Below are 16,666 nucleotides of genomic sequence, written 5' to 3' on the forward strand. Positions count from 1 at the left end.
GCGTTCAGAACGTAGCACGTAGAAGGGTATACGAGCCGATCGCTGATGGCTGCTAAGATAGCGCGCGCGCCCTTAGAATCAACGTTCATAGATGCTGCACGAGCGATTTTATTCCAAGCGCATGCACGAGTTCTATAGGCGTGTTCTCTGGCCCACTTCCTTCGCCGGTACGCAGTTATTGTATAGCCTATTTTAACTCTTGGTTCTATAGTTCATACCCAAAGCATAGAAAAAGCACTTCCACAATTTATTTTTCTTAAACAGATCTTCAGTGTATTATTTTCATATTTTCGGTTTCTTTTCCCCATCGTGAGATGCTTCCACTCATTGCTGATGACCACAATGATTTTGGGTTTGTAAAAAATGACTGAGGTTTAACGCTTGAAAACCTTGTTATCGGGAGCGAAAGGTATGTCAGGCTTTATAGCAAATCTGATGATGAAACCACGTGGAGGTCGAAATTTAGATGTGGCGTTGCAATGAGGGCTGGGCAAAGATACTTTGAAATTGTATCGCGATACGATACAAGATACTCGGGCTAGAAGTATTTGAGATACAGATACAAGATACTCGCGGAATAATTGTACCCGATTCGATACTTCCCAATTGTATCTTAAGATACTTCGATACATTTGCAATTTGCTGTTATATATATCTATATAATGAAGCAGCAAAGGCCTGTGTAGAAATGTGTTTACTTGAAAATTTCTTAACTGCGATCAGCTTTGTTTAATTTTCAACAAAATACCTGTTTGTATCACAAGATACAAACTTTCTTGCTCAAGGCGTATTAGTTTCATTTCTAAACGACTTATTGGGATTTGTTTGGCTGTTTAATATGACAGCTGTTTAACTGCTGCGCTGTTAGTTGTTTTGCTTGACACTTCTGTAGTTTATTGGTGTCGTTGCTCTACTTGGAGACCAGCTAGCTGGTTACCATCTACTTGCAAGTGCCTTCGTACGATGGCGCAAATACCGCTGTGCAGTCTTGCCTTGTCCGCAAGGGTATTGGTTTCGTAATACCGCATCCACCGACAGGTGTACAGCAGCAACAACGTTGGTAGCGGTATTCTTTGTGACGCATCGTGTAAAGGATGGTGAACTACATGGTCGGCGCTTACAGTTATTTGAGGACATAAAACTGTAGTGATTTTTCATATTTTACTTATCTGCTGGCATAACCCTTTCAGTCACGGTGTGTACATATGTACACATCAACTTCGAAGTCGCATCACGCACCGCGTGTTTCTTCAAATGACCTGAAACTTGGTGTGCACATTCGTGCAGGCTTCCTGAGTGCACAACTACCGCTTATTTAACTTCATTGTGCTGTATAGTTCTGCGGATGATCACTTTGCTAGAGACACTAACATGTTCGACGATCGTTCGACGTGCGACGTTCCAAGACCAACGTCAAGAGTATTTTTTTTCTTCACTCGAAAAGCATACAACCAAAAAACAAACTGCGCATGCATTTTGGGCCTAACAACTGATTTCTTTTATGCAAGGATTGAAGCTGACCGATTGCAGAATAATTAGATATTTAATTACACGCTAATTAGTATTAATTACTGTAACTCGCACAAAACAACACATTCCTTCATTTTAGTTCTTGAAATGTAATACTGAGTGCCTTGAAATCATGCCATGGAAGTTTGATGCATTTGCAGACAGTGCTTCATAATTCGTGACTGAAAGGGATAAAGCGTTCCTTAGCAACATATTCACTAATGTGCAATCTTTTACCATTTGTTCTTCGAGAGAACCTAAGCCGCCAGGAAACGTCTCAGGCGTATTCTAGCGGCACAAAACGCCTCAGGTTATCACTGCTATTCACACCATTGCCGCTTCTAGCTCTGCTTACCTGCGGATTTGTAACAATAACAATACTTTAAGCATTAAGGTGACCTAAAAAAAGGAAAACGGGGGGATATATTTAAGTGAAATAGCAAGGTGGTTCCGTATTAAACAATCAAAGTGAATAAGTATACAGGGTGTTTCACGTAAGTAGAACCCAATATAAAAAATTACACCATTTCCCGCTAAAGGGGACCATGAGGCGATGCGAAGCCGGAGCACTTGCACGATCGCGTTCCGTTGGCGTTCGTTGGGCATGCTACCGACCTCGCGTCGTGGAACGCGAAGAGGGACGCTACGCGCGTTATATCTTCCATCTAGCCTGGCCGTTAAATTCTCACAGGGCGAGCGGGGAACGCGGTCGACAGGCGGGCGAGAGGGGGGCAGCGTAGGAGTGGAGAGAGAAGGGGAGGGGACGCGCATGCGCTCGAACTCATCGCGGCGTTGCGCAGGAGAGAATTTCGGCATGTCTAGCCCGCGTTTCAGAGGAAGAGTGGAAAGGAGGGGAGAGGGGAAGTGGAGAGGGTGAGTGGAGAGGAGGTCTGTGGAGAGGGAAAATGGAGAAGGGAAGGGGAGAGGGTGAGTGAAGAGGGGGAAGTGGAGAGGAGGTGTGTGGAGAGGGTATGCGCATGCGCAGTAAGGGTGGTCACGCCGCACACCACCACCACCGGATTGAGCTCCGCCTTAAGATACTTCGCATCTAAAAAAACAAGTGGTTAACCGCCGCTGGATGAAACCAAAGGTATTTGATTTGCCGTCATGTGGCACTCGTTATGGTATGTTTTGTACTAAGCTTAACTGGTTAAATAAATAAGGTCAATTATGCGATATTGCGATATTTTTATTATTCACTTTAGAGCCAACTGCGCTTCGACACATCGTAGAGCGAATTTAAGAACGACCGACCCATTTTTTTTTGGCAGCGTACATGCTGAGTGGTGAATGTTTTCGGTCTTTTAGAGAAAACCCGCGAAATATGAAATAAAACCACGTTCGCATGACAGGTAAAAAATAAGAATAAAGCAGAGAACGTATTTTAGCAGCAGGTTACAAAAGACATATTACAATAAACAGATGGGCGAAAAACTATTCAGAGGACAAGGTGATGTATGGGATGCAAATGGAAGACAGCAAAGAAAGCACTTGAGCTAACAGTCAAGTTATCATTGAAAGAACTTTTCGAATAATTTAGCAGGAATAACAGACACAGTACGTCAAAATACTTCCTGTTACGTAAATGCTTGTTCTATTGCATCTAACGTCAGCACCGACAGTGGGACGGTTGTTACAATCTCCTTTGCATGTAAGTCAATCTCATCGTACTAATGTACGTCAAGCTTACATCCACGAGATCTTTCAAATCGCTGAGGTGTGAAAGGCGCGAGACGCAAAGCAGCCCCATTCTTGCATTCTTGAGACATTGCAACGAAGCATCACGCAAGACAAACTTGGATTGCGACAGTATAGCGGCATCAGAATTTGTGCGAAAGAAGCCGCACGCATTGGAGTACGCACCAGAGTGCAGGGTCTATGAACAAGTGTCATGACATCAACACAACTAAAAAGAAAGAAAACATCTAGGAAAAAAAAGGTAGGCTGCGCGTAGACGTTCGCACGCTTGTTTTTGTCGCGATGGCTTGAGCGCCATCACGTAACTCTGCTCCACCAATAGGGACGCTTAAACATCATCGCCTGTGCTCGCTGGACTGCTCTGGGGGAAATATACAAGAATGTTACTGTCGTTAGTTTTATTCAGGTGGATGAGTGGCAGCAATATCAGCTTGAGAACCGGAATACCGGTCGACGTTTATTGCTTCGCACGGTGGTGTTTCTATAGGAGTATCTTGTATCTTAAGATACACGATACATTATTGAATGTATCGGAAATACAGATACTCGTTTTGCAAGACGTATCGCGATACAGATACAAGATACCCAAAGAGTATCCAAGATAGTATCGAAGATACATGTATCTTCGATACTGCCTAGCACTGGTTGCAATTGTGCACGAATATGGAGCGAACGCCGCGGAGTTGCACGCGTATGGTAATCGAAACGTGGCCCTTGGTCGTTTCGCTCTTTGCTTCGCTGCGCTCCGTACGTCGGCTCGTCTCGACCTCTCCGAGTGCTCCTCCTGGCCTCACGAGAAAAAATATCAGGGAGAACGCGCACCTACTCGCAGACAAACACGTTCTCGTTGGCCCACTCGAAAGGGTTTGTTGCTTTTGACCTCGCGAAATCGGAAAGGTTACGTAATGACGACCACTGGGGATAGCGGAAAGGCATGAGGAGGAGCAGGCGAGCGTCTGTTTGTGGTTTACTTTCACCTGGTTACGTGGCACCTAAGCGGTGAGGCTCCGAGCGAGCGCAGCTGTGGCCCCTCTCCGTAGCGGATCACGTGGCGTGACGTTACTCCTGCCGCCTTTACACTCCGGCAGCGATGTCACTGCGACGCAATGAATGAGCTTGGAAGACGTGGCGTAGTAAAGCTTTCGCTCAAAAAGCTGTTAATTCTGTGACTTTGCTCAAGAGATCCCTCATTCTTCCATTCGAAATACTCTCCTCAATTGCTTTACATTCTGCTTTCCAGTGCTCTTCCTTGTCTATCCTAGCCTATTTTAAAGCTTGGCAGTTTAGCATTGACCAGTGTTGTTTCTTGAGCTACATGCTAAGTCCCTCCGTTTAGAGCTGCGGATTATGTTCTCCCTTTTTCGTTCTCGGAATATTTTTTTCGGCTTCCTCCATCAACAATTTACATCACTCCAAAGCTGATCTGGGACACTATCTACGAGATACAAACCTTGCAATCAATTCGTTACATTTCGAGAGCATTCACTCAAGGTTGTAACCAACAGTTAAAACGGACTTGTTACGCTTGCGTAGTTTCATATGCAGTTGTCTTAGGGTTTCGAACTACAACCTATCGGGGTTCGGTTCGGGTTCGGATTCAACACGCTCATTTTCGCGTGAGGTCGAACTCGGCTGGGGGAATAAAAAATATAAACAAGGGCTCGCGAACCTATTCACAACAGTTAACTTATTCATGAATCGTTTCGACACATTAAACTTCGTCTTCGACACGTCCTGCGGTGCTGTTGACCTAAATATGCTAAACTGAAACACCCCAGACAGCACTGCCTTAGGGAATGCCCTCGTAAGTTCACCAGGGCTTGTATTTTCCAGTTAGTTTCATTTTTGCGCAGAGCGCATGGCGCATCCGCGAGTATTGCCGAGAAGTTAAAAAATCTGCCCATTGGCTGATTGGAAATTGCGGTCAATTGTTCTTACATAAAAATGACAGAAATTTATTAAAGAATGTTACAGGGGGAATCATAGGTTGGCAAAACAAACAAAACTCACTCACGCTCACTCAAAATACATATTTTTTAAATCTCAGTTTTTTTGGGGGGGCTCAGATTCACCAAAACTCTTCCCAGCTTGGCTCATCCGGACTCAAAATTACAAATATTCAGCGCGGTCGGGCTCACCCGGGCACCGACTCATCAAAATCATGTTCCAATGGTTTAATTTGGAGTCAAGACTGCCGTTATTCCGCTAAGCCACTCACCAAAATCAGACATATACAAGTACACCAATCATTACGATTCACTACGACTTTATAGCAATTCAACCCATTAATTATTGAAAGCTACTGATAAGCAGCTAATCTAGCGCAAAAATTGGAGACTAATTAGAAGCACGAAACAGTTAAGAAGAATTAAGAAAGAGAGTAACTTAGCAATTAGGTGCGGGATCTGGCTAGTTCGTAGTCCATTTTTCGTCTTAGCCGAAGAAAAGTTGTTTAACAAGGGTCGAAATAAATGCGACATATAGAAGCGCTAGCTTCCGACAAGAGTATTAAACTCGCAAAAACGTCTCTAATTTTTTATGCATTTAAATGTCTCGGAAGAATATAGAACCGGTGACGTGCCCGATCTTCGCAATGCTGACAATGCATTCCCTTTAAGGGTAAAATTGAGTAAAGCGGTACTTAAAAAAATTATACCACGAAGTGAATGATGTTAGAGGAGCTTGCTCAGAGATAATCGCGTAAACCGTGAATGCTCCGCACAATTCCTGTACTGTCATATAAAGACGCCACACGTTGTTATAGTAGCGATTGTGGACAGGTTGTTGTCGAACCACAAGCGGCCGCAGACCTTGTAGCTGTGGCCAAACGTGTGGTCGAGGAAATCGCGCTTGAAGCGCGCGTCGGCGCCACGAACTTCAGGTAGCGACCGCTTTCGGCGCTTGGCCGCTGCATTTCGCGCCCGTACATCTTTGAGGTTCTCTTGCCGCCGCTTCCGCGCTGCTTCGGCTTCGCGGCTTGTATCTCGGGGTCGGCACGACGGTGACGTCTCTCTTCGGCCTCGCGAGCTCTCAGCGCAGGGTCTCGGCGGCGAGCCCGCGCTGCTGCTGCATTGCGAGCCCTCCGCTCCACCGCCTTGTCTTCTTCGTTCATGTTATTAGTATCGAAGCGCACTGACTGACGACTGTCGAAAGAGAGAGGAATCGCGCAGTTGTGGCCCTCTAGCGGTCTCCCATCAAACTGGAGCACGCGTCGGAGTGGAGCGAGCGCCGCATGCTACAGTTGGCTATTCTATATGTGGTTTTGCCTGCGTTAATATCATCATCAAGGCGCCCGAAGAACAAGAGGAAGAAGACTTCTCTTTCGCACGAGCGTGCGCCGAGATGGTTATACTTTACCTGTGTTACGCCAAGCTAGCGGGAGCAATGAGCAATGAGGCCGGCTACTACGGCGGTGTGCAAGCCCCAAGCATAAGGAGCAAGCTCCTAAAAATTCTTATTTGTGCATGAGCGATCATACATTGAGACGGAAGTGCACGTTCGTTTCCACGGGCGAGCGTACGCGTGGGTTTTTGGTAGCTTACGGTAAATCTCACTCCTTTGACACGGTGCTGCCCGAAAGCCAGTGACACGCCTAGTTATGCACAAAACTCCACTTTACGAAGCGATGATTTTCTGCACAAACATTTCCGGGAACAAGGTCTGCAGCGGCTCGCCCTCCAACGCCGGCGACATAGCCGGTGTCGGATAGGGAGCTCTGTCGACGCCGGCGTCAAACGTGGCAGGGGTAGGATGGGATGCAGGGCTAACGATTCATTGAGTGTATGATACACACAATATATCTGCCATTGCTGTGAGCAAAGTTTACAAGTTTGTGAAAAGGTTTATTTTAGAACTTCGACTTGTGATAATAGAAAGTACCCCAAGTGAACCTACACTGCTTAGGTGATGCTGTCAGAGCGCAATCCTGGACCAAATGTTGCGACAACGGCTTACGCAACGGTGGCCTGCGCTTTCCTATGGTAGTTGTAGTTTCCAGGTTCCAGTGACATTAGTGGCCTCTACCCTTCTCCTCCAACGTGCAATTAAGGGAAAAAATACAGCAGTACACAAGAAGTGACGTTAGACAAGCACCACCGCCACAACTGATTTCAGACAACAAACACCACCACTTCTGATGTAAAACATTTATTTACGATCTGCACTGTGTGGGTTGTGTAATGTGTTAATTAGGAACGCCAACTAAAACAACCGGCACATCGCCTTTCTCTTCAACCCGCGCGATGTGTGTGTGTTTTTTTACGAGGTCGGCCGATCCCGGAAGCTGTGCGCCACTTGCATAGTGAGCTGCGAAGAGCTTCGAGCAGACGGGAGTGGAGGTGGGGGGGAGAGGGGGTCATCAGTTAGTACTAATACTTAAGTTAATAACAAGGTTGGGGACAGTGACATCAACACATACGCCACAACGCAAGCAGCCGTTTAAGCACTGCACGGGTGGCTACTGTTGCTTAATTGTTTTTTTATTATGAAGGTGCCGGTCTTTTACGATGACTTTATATATGTGTGGAGCACCACAAAAAATTCAGCACTTGAGGCTAACAGTACCGCTGTACAATGAACATGTTTCTCTCATTTATTTATTCTGTTCTTAATTTTATTCAATACTAACGTGCTGCACGCTTTCCCTTTTCCTGGCTATGACGGCCGCATTTTTTTCGATAGGGACGAAACGCAGGAACAAGTGTACTTAGGCTCAACGGATATAAAGGGGCAAAATACTGCCGCGAGTCTTATATTTCATGAGTGAAAGCTTCACCCACAAAGACTGTGGGCAATGCGCTGCGCAGGCCTCGCCGTGATGTGTAGGAAGCTTCGCGATTGTTTTGGAACAATCTGTTAAGTTTGCGCGCCGCACGAGAATGTTCCAGCTTTGTCGAGAGATAACGCCGCCACCAGCGATATCGCTGGAAAGTTCGATAGCACCTGTATAAAAACCGACGCACTTGACCGCTTGTCAGTTGATCGACGGACGACGCCCTGTTCGCCGCTATCATTGTACAGCGTGTATTGCTGTAGTTCTAGTTCTCATTTTCCCGGCCACAAGTTCGGCCAAATAAACAGTTTCATTCTGCAAACGCCGACTGCTGTCTTCGTCGACGTCACGACCACGTGACATCTGGTGGAGGTGCTGCTTCATGATCCGGACGCCACCGCGGAGCGCTGACCCAAGCCCAAGCCGCGAAGAAGACGACTCTAAGGACAACCCGGAGCCTCGAACCAGCCGCCGGCAGAAAGGACTACCCCCCGAATACGAACCTCTACCGGACAAGACCAGGACCACAGCGAAGACAACAGCCACAATGACAACCGCTGGGGCGCCTACAACGGTCGTCATGCAACAACCGAGGGAGCCGCCGACATTCCGCGGATCACCATGCGAGGATCCAGAAAGCTGGCTGGAGGCATACGACCGGGTTTCCACGTTCAACAACTGGGACTGCAACGAGAAGCTACGCCATGTCTACTTCGCCCTTGAAGACGGCGCAAGGACCTGGTTCGAGAATCGAGAGTCCACGCTAACATCATGGGACCTCTTTCGCACCGGATTTCTCGACACCTTCACGAGCGTCATCCGGAAAGAAAGGGCTGAAACCCTTCTCGAGACCCGTGTACAGCTCCTCAATGAGAACGTCGGACTTTACACCGAAGAAATGAATCGCCTATTCCGCCATGCCGATCCAGCCATGTCCGAAGAAAAGAAAGTTCGCTTCCTGATGCGGGGAGTGAAGGAAGAACTCTTCGCCGGACTTGTGCGCAACCCGCCGAAGACGGTCTCGGAATTCCTTTCGGAGGCCACCACAATCGAAAAGGCACTAGAAATCCGCACTAGGCAATACAACCGCCGCATTCCTACGACGACCTACGGGGAGGTTCAGGCGCTGCAGTCTGATGACCTGCGTGACACCGTCAGGGCGATTGTGCGGGAGGAGCTGCGCAAACTGTTACCTTCGCCGCAGCATCAAGTGGATTCAATCGCCGATGTTGTCCGCGAGGAAGTCCGGCAATCGCTTGGAATTCCCGAAGCACCGCAGGCTCAGCCGGAAGCCATGAGCTATGCTGCTGCAGCCCGACGCAACGCCCCCCCCCCTCCTCGCCCACGTCAATACGCCGCGCCGCCGCAGCAGTTCCGCCGCCAGGCACCGCCGCCACCACCACCGACGCCATACCGCCCGCCGACAGGACAACGCTGCGCCCCCCGAAAGACCGACGTTTGGCGTGCCCCTGACAACCGACCGCTCTGCTATCACTGCGGGGAAGCCGGCCACACATACCGCCGATGCCAGTATCGACAGATGGGGCTACGCGGATTCGCCGTCAACGCGCCGCGCCCGCAGCCAGGCGAACGGCCTCGCGACATCGACGACTACCTCACCGGAACACAGTGGGAAGAACGACGACCTTCCCGCTCGCCGTCGCCCGGCCGCTACATGTCACCGCACCGCCGGCAGTACACTGGCCCAAACTAAGGGCAGCAACCGATGGAGGTGCGGTTGCTGTACGACGAACTGCCGAAGATCCTCCGCGGCCGCCGACGACGACAACGCGACGAGACCTTCAGAACACGATGCAAACCGGACGGAGCCCTCACGACGAAACTTCGCGGCCCGAAGAAAACCTGACGACGCAACGTCGAAACAGCGGGACAAATCGACGAAGCCGTGATCCGACGCCACGACTTAACCGCAACGCAAGACGACGAACAAGCGACCTCGATGTTCTTATCGACGGCCACAGCGTCACAGCTCTCGTCGACACCGGTGCCGACTATTCCGTCGTCAGTGGGCCATTCGCCACCAAGCTGAAGAAAGTAAAGACCGCTTGGAGTGGACCAGAAATCCGGACAGCTGGAGACCACCTGATAACGCCGATTGGTGTCTGCACGGCGAGAGTCACCATCAATAACCGCACTTATCCTGCGAGCTTTGTAATCCTACAAAACTGCTCTAGGGATGTGATACTCGGAATGGACTTCCTAAGTGACCACGGCGCCCTAATCGACCTGAGGTCTGAGTCGATAACACTAACCTCAGACAAAGCGCTCCCGCCCCACGCGACGCCAGGGAACCATGCACTGAATGTGATAGAAGAGCAGGTGACCGTTCCGCCGCGCTCCAGCGTCATTATATCCGTCGGCACCGAAAAAACCTGCGAACCTTGAATGCGTAATCGACGGCGATCAGCAACTACTCCTGAATCGTCAAATTTGTGTCGCAAGAGGTATCGCCGAGCTGCATGACGGTAAAGCAAAGGTACTGCTGACAAACTTCAGCCACGAATATAGGCACTTCAACATGGGTACGACGGTTGCCTACACCGACGAATGTGTAGCCGCCAGCGATGCTTTCGCCCTCTTCGATGCTGTCGAACCTGCTTCGACGAATAGAGGTCCCGTACGGAATTTTGACGTCAACCCGAGCCTTCCGAAGGTCAAGCAAGACAAGCTCAAAACCCTGCTCCTGAAATACAAGGACTGTTTCTCGTCGTCATCGCGGGTCCGACAAACGCCCCTTGCTAAGCACCGCATTATAACAGAAGAAAATGCTCGACCACTCCGTCAGAGTCCCTACCGAGTTTCGACGCGAGAACGCGAGGCCGTGAAGAAACAGGTCGACGAAATGCTGCGCGACGACATCATCCAGCCGTCGAAGAGTCCGTGGGCATCCCCGGTGGTGCTAGTGAAGAAGAAGGATGGGACTCTACGTTTTTGCGTCGATTATCGTCGCCTGAACAAAGTCACGAAGAAAGACGTGTATCCCCTTCCCCGGATAGACGACACCCTGGATCGATTACACAACGCAAGGTACTTTTCGTCGATGGACCTCAAGACCGGTTACTGGCAAATAGAAGTCGACGAGAGAGACCGAGAAAAGACTGCCTTTATAACGCCAGACGGCCTGTTTGAGTTCAAGGTCATGCCTTTTGGTCTTTGCTCGGCACCTGCGACTTTCCAACGGGTTATGGATGCAGTACTGGCCGGCTTGAAGTGGCAGACTTGTCTCGTGTACTTTGACGACGTCGTTGTGTTTTCCTCAAACTTCGACGAACACCTTCGGCTCCTTGAAGTTGTACTTCAAGCAATCAAGACCTCCGGACTCACCTTGAAGCCTGAAAAGTGCCGCTTCGCGTACGAGGAGCTCTTGTTCTTGGGTCACGTGATCAGCAAGGATGGTGTTCGCCCGGACCCGCGGAAAACAGCTGCCATCGCTGACTTCCGGACGCCCACCGACAAGAAGGCCGTACGCCGTTTTCTCGGCTTGTGTGCCTATTACAGACGTTTCGTCAAGGAATTTTCACGGATCGCCGAGCCACTGACGCAACTCACGAAAGCCGACGTCGAATTCAGGTGGGAAACGTCGCAAGTTCAAGCATTTCAAGAATTGAAACGACGCCTGCAGACGCCTCCCATACTTGCGCATTTCGACGAGCACGCCGATACGGAAATCCACACCGACGCAAGCAGCGTAGGACTCGGCGCCGTCCTTGTGCAGAAGACCGACGGATTGGAAAGGGTCATCAGTTATGCTAGCCGGTCGCTATCAAAGGCAGAAATCAACTATTCCACAACAGAAAAGGAGTGCCTGGCCATCATCTGGGCTACATCGAAGTTTCGCCCCTACATCTACGGCCGGCCCTTCAAAGTTGTGAGCGACCACCACGCCTTGTGTTGGCTAGCCAACTTGAAGGACCCTTCAGGTCGCATCGCACGGTGGAGCCTAAGACTCCAAGAATTCGATATTACCGTCGTTTACAAGTCCGGAAGAAAACACTCCGACGCCGACTGCTTGTCTCGTGCCCCCGTTGACGCACCGCCGCAGGACGGCCACGATGATGACTGCTTTTTGGGAACCATAAGTGCCGACGACTTCGCTGCACGACAGCAAGCCGACCCGGAACTCAGGGGCCTTGTGGAATACCTCAAGGGCAGCACCGCCGTTGTTCCAAAAGTATTCAGGAGGGGATTGGCGTCATTTCTCTTGAAAAACGACGTCCTCGTAAAAAAGAACTTCTCTCCGGCCCGGGCCGACTACCTCATCGTTGTACCTTCGGCACTGCGACCAGAGGTTCTGCAGGCCCTGCACGACGACCCGACGGCTGGCCACCTCGGCTTTTCCCGCACGCTCGCGAGGATACAAGAAAAATACTACTGGCCACGCCTTCCTGCCGACGTCGCCCACTACGTTAAGACTTGCCGAGATTGCCAGCGACGGAAGACACCGCCGATTAAGCCAGCGGGACTTCTGCAGCCAATCGAACCACCGCACCGGCCGTTCCAGCAAATCGGGATGGACCTACTGGGGCCGTTCCCGACGTCGACTTCCGGCAACAAGTGGATTGTCGTAGCGACTGACTACCTCACCCGCTACGCCGAGACAAAGGCCTTGCCCAAAGGCAGTGCCTCCGAGGTAGCCAAGTTCTTCGTGGAGAACATCGTCTTGCGTCATGGCGCCCCAGAGGTCCTTATCACAGACAGAGGTACCGCCTTTACTGCGGACCTAACTCAGGCGATCTTGAAGTACAGCGAGACGAGCCACCGCCGCACCACCGCCTACCACCCGCAGACCAATGGCCTCACCGAGCGTCTAAATAAGACCATCGCCGACATGCTCGCCATGTACGTCGACGTTGAGCACAAGACGTGGGACGCCGTCCTTCCGTACGTGACCTTCGCTTACAACACGGCCGTCCAAGAAACGACGCAGATGACGCCGTACAAGTTGGTCTACGGAAGGAGCCCGGCGACGACGCTCGATGCCATGTTACCCAACGTCACCGACGAAGAAAATGTCAACGCCGCCGCTTACTTACAACGTGCCGAAGAAGCTCGACAGCTGGCCCGCCTGCGCATCAAGACCCAGCATCACACCGACAGCCGTCGCTACAATCTTCGACGACGCTTCGTCGAGTACCAGCCCGGCGACCGTGTCTGGGTCTGGACGCCAATACGACGACGCGGACTGAGCGAGAAGCTTCTTCGACGATACTTCGGACCGTACAGGGTACTTCGACGTCTCGGCGCACTCGACCACGAGGTTGTCCCCGACGGCATCACGAACTCCCAGAGGCGCCGAGCTCGACCCGAGGTCGTGCATGTGGTGCGCCTTAAACCGTACTATGCTCGTTAGCGCACCTGAGGACTCTAATGTTTGCTTTATTTATTTTTTTCTTTAGTATTGCACGTATTCATGTTCTGTTTTTAAGCATCGGGACGATGCTTTTTCAGAGGGGGGCATTGCCGCGAGTCTTATATTTCATGAGTGAAAGCTTCACCCACAAAGACTGTGGGCAATGCGCTGCGCAGGCCTCGCCGTGATGTGTAGGAAGCTTCGCGATTGTTTTGGAACAATCTGTTAAGTTTGCGCGCCGCACGAGAATGTTCCAGATTTGTCGAGAGATAACGCCGCCACCAGCGATATCGCTGGAAAGTTCGATAGCACCTGTATAAAAACCGACGCACTTGACCGCTTGTCAGTTGATCGACGGACGACGCCCTGTTCGCCGCTATCATTGTACAGCGTGTATTGCTGTAGTTCTAGTTCTCATTTTCCCGGCCACAAGTTCGGCCAAATAAACAGTTTCATTCTGCAAACGCCGACTGCTGTCTTCGTCGACGTCACGACCACGTGACAATATACTACTACTACTACTACTACTACTACTACTACTACTACTACTACTACTACTAATAATAATAATAATAATAATAATATCATGATTATCACTACTATAGTTTTCCACTCCTAAAAGAGAATGCGCATATAACGTTTCATTTCTAGGAATTTTGCGTTCTTTATCCGGCGTTCTCCGAAATCATTTTATAGCATGCTCACGCAGTATGCGTAAACTTTCAGCAAGCTAAGAGTATAGTACCGACTTCTGTTGCGGTGCGTAAGCAGTTCCGTACTTCGGGTGTTATCTTCAGTTTTCTAAAACGTGCTACAGAATACTGTTTCTCGTTGCCCCCCTTTTTTAACTTGATACGCCCAGGGTATACAGTGAAAGCTTTGCCGTCTCGCATGCTTTTCTTCCACGTGAGGAGCGCCGTGAGCATAACTGCAGAATGGCTATCGTATTTTAGTAAGTGTATTGTTCTTTTGCAGTGCGCATATAAAAACGGCGTCGGAGGCTCCTGCCCTGAAAACTGCATCTGCTGGTCTACTAGTCATGGCCTTAATACACCGGCAGGCTTCAACGGCTCAGGAATCTGCGTGTATCCTGCTCCGACTGCGGCACAGCACTTTTAAATATTTCGATGTTAAAAGGAACGCCAAAATAAATTTTTTTTCCATAAATACAGCTCTTTAATTCAACTATATCAACCGGGAAAGGCGTGCAGGGCTGCTGCGTGAAGGCAACTGAGGGGTATAAAGAACGTCATGGATTGGCCGGTGATCATGGTTATGCGCGAGCGCCTGTTTTGTGTTCTCGGGCGAAACAATTTAGTCATGCGTGATGCGACAATAGGCAATGCGGATGTGTACCTTCGACGAATTAAAAGAAAAGAAAAAGGAATAGCCACATTTATTTTATGCTTCTATGTTTCGTACAAAATGTCTTAAATGCAAACGCAGCTTCTGACTCCGCAGTAGTGAACCGTCTGATAAATAGAGGAAACCCTGAGGACGAAGCTAAGTAGCGCAGGCCGTGTGATATTCGGTACTTTGTCTTGCACCAAAGCTCGTGGTTGTATTATGGCCAGCAGCTGTCCACCACAATGACCATCAGCGTAACGGTGAACGATCATCCCATTGTCATTTTTGACGAGCAGTAATTGTTGACTTTTTTGCCAGCCGTATGATATTGAAATACCAGTAATGGTCCGCCACGCATTGCGACTGGAACAGCAAACGACAGGCGCAAACAACCGTACCATATGCGCTCGAGCTGGACTCTACAAAAGCTGGAATGAGGCACCGCAAAGGAATAAATATGCTCAGAATTTGGCAGCCGCGTTAAAAAAACAATAAATACTACGTATTTTCTTGGATTCTGATTAATAAACCACTGTATGCCGGTCGTAATTTCTCGTTGTCTTCATTAAATTTTATATACGTTTGAAAATTATCTGTTATTCCTATGTTCTTTATAAATGTTTAGAGTTTCTTTTCTCTCTTATTAAATATTTGTGTTATGTGCGCCGCTTCATTTGCATTTTCAGTGTATACAGCACGTAACTGTTTGACTAAATTAAATACAATTTGCTCTACATGTATACACTTTTTTTTGAGAGATAGCTGCCTTTCTAAATTGCCATTCGCTTTCATCTATTTTAAAACATCTGTGTGTAATGGGTCCTTTACTAGGCTAACTGGCTAAGATTCTAGCGGCGTGATCGTAATATTGCTGTACCATTTCTGTTTGCCAGTAAAACTATTTTCAACTCGTAGCCCTGGACTACAACTCGCAGTCGTGCACATTGATAAGCGCAGGTTCTTGATCAGCTGTAAGCAAGTGTACTGCTCTTAATAATTTCGCGCTTCCTATTGTCTAGCCTGCCTACACTCGCTGTGGACCCTCGAGCATAGATAACACCGGTACCGCGCAGCGACAGCTTGCAAAACGACGCCCACGCACTTCTCTTGGAACAGGCGGGCGCTTACAACGAAATTCTGCTAAACAACGGGAAAAGACGGAAGCGGCGACAGCATAATAAACAAACGTTCTTACGCTTGTGTTTTCTAGCTGCAGTGTCGCTCACTCGAAGTTCGCCGCGGTTAGCGGCGGTCGGCAGCGCTGTTGACGCGGTCGTGGGCAGCTGCGAGCTCTCTTGATCTGTACCGTGTCTCAGGCTGGAATTTCGCCGCCATTGTCGGCGGCAGCTCGGCGTGAGGGCTGCGGCGGTCGCGTTTGAGTTGCTGGCTATGTCACTCGAAATGCGTCTTCGACGACGGATGACAGTATACAGTGAAATCAGTTGCATGCGATATTTTATGCGCATGCTTTCATGAATGCGATAGGCTCCATTGCATCATCAGACGCTGGCTTTCAAAATGCGGCGAATGCACAAGACCAAAAAAAAAAAAAAACGCCAGGCCTGCGCGGAAAGCGCAGCACAGTCACAGCGAAAGCTCGAAGAGCGACGTTTCTAGAGCCCGTTATAAACTCTCTTGTGGCTACTAATACAACTACACTAGCAGTGTACCCACTACACCACAAATCATAATTTTTTGGGAAGTTGGGAAGCACCCACCACGATATTACTCGTCATTCTGCGGAGAAGAGAGGTATCATCTGTAAGGCATTTTGTGCAGTTTCTTGATGCGACGGCTGATGACGATGAAGAATTATGACTGAGCCTTTTGTAATGCGTTGGAAGCTTTAAAGGACCCACTAGTTACGTAATTCGCATTGTGTGACGCCCGGTCCTTATTTCAATCTCCCACCACGCTTTAAAGCATACGCTAACGTTAGAAAGATATAGGGAGAGGGAATTAACTTTACT

This window comes from Rhipicephalus sanguineus, chromosome 4 (genome assembly GCF_013339695.2).
Source record: "Rhipicephalus sanguineus isolate Rsan-2018 chromosome 4, BIME_Rsan_1.4, whole genome shotgun sequence".
In the NCBI taxonomy this organism is placed as follows: domain Eukaryota; kingdom Metazoa; phylum Arthropoda; class Arachnida; order Ixodida; family Ixodidae; genus Rhipicephalus; species Rhipicephalus sanguineus.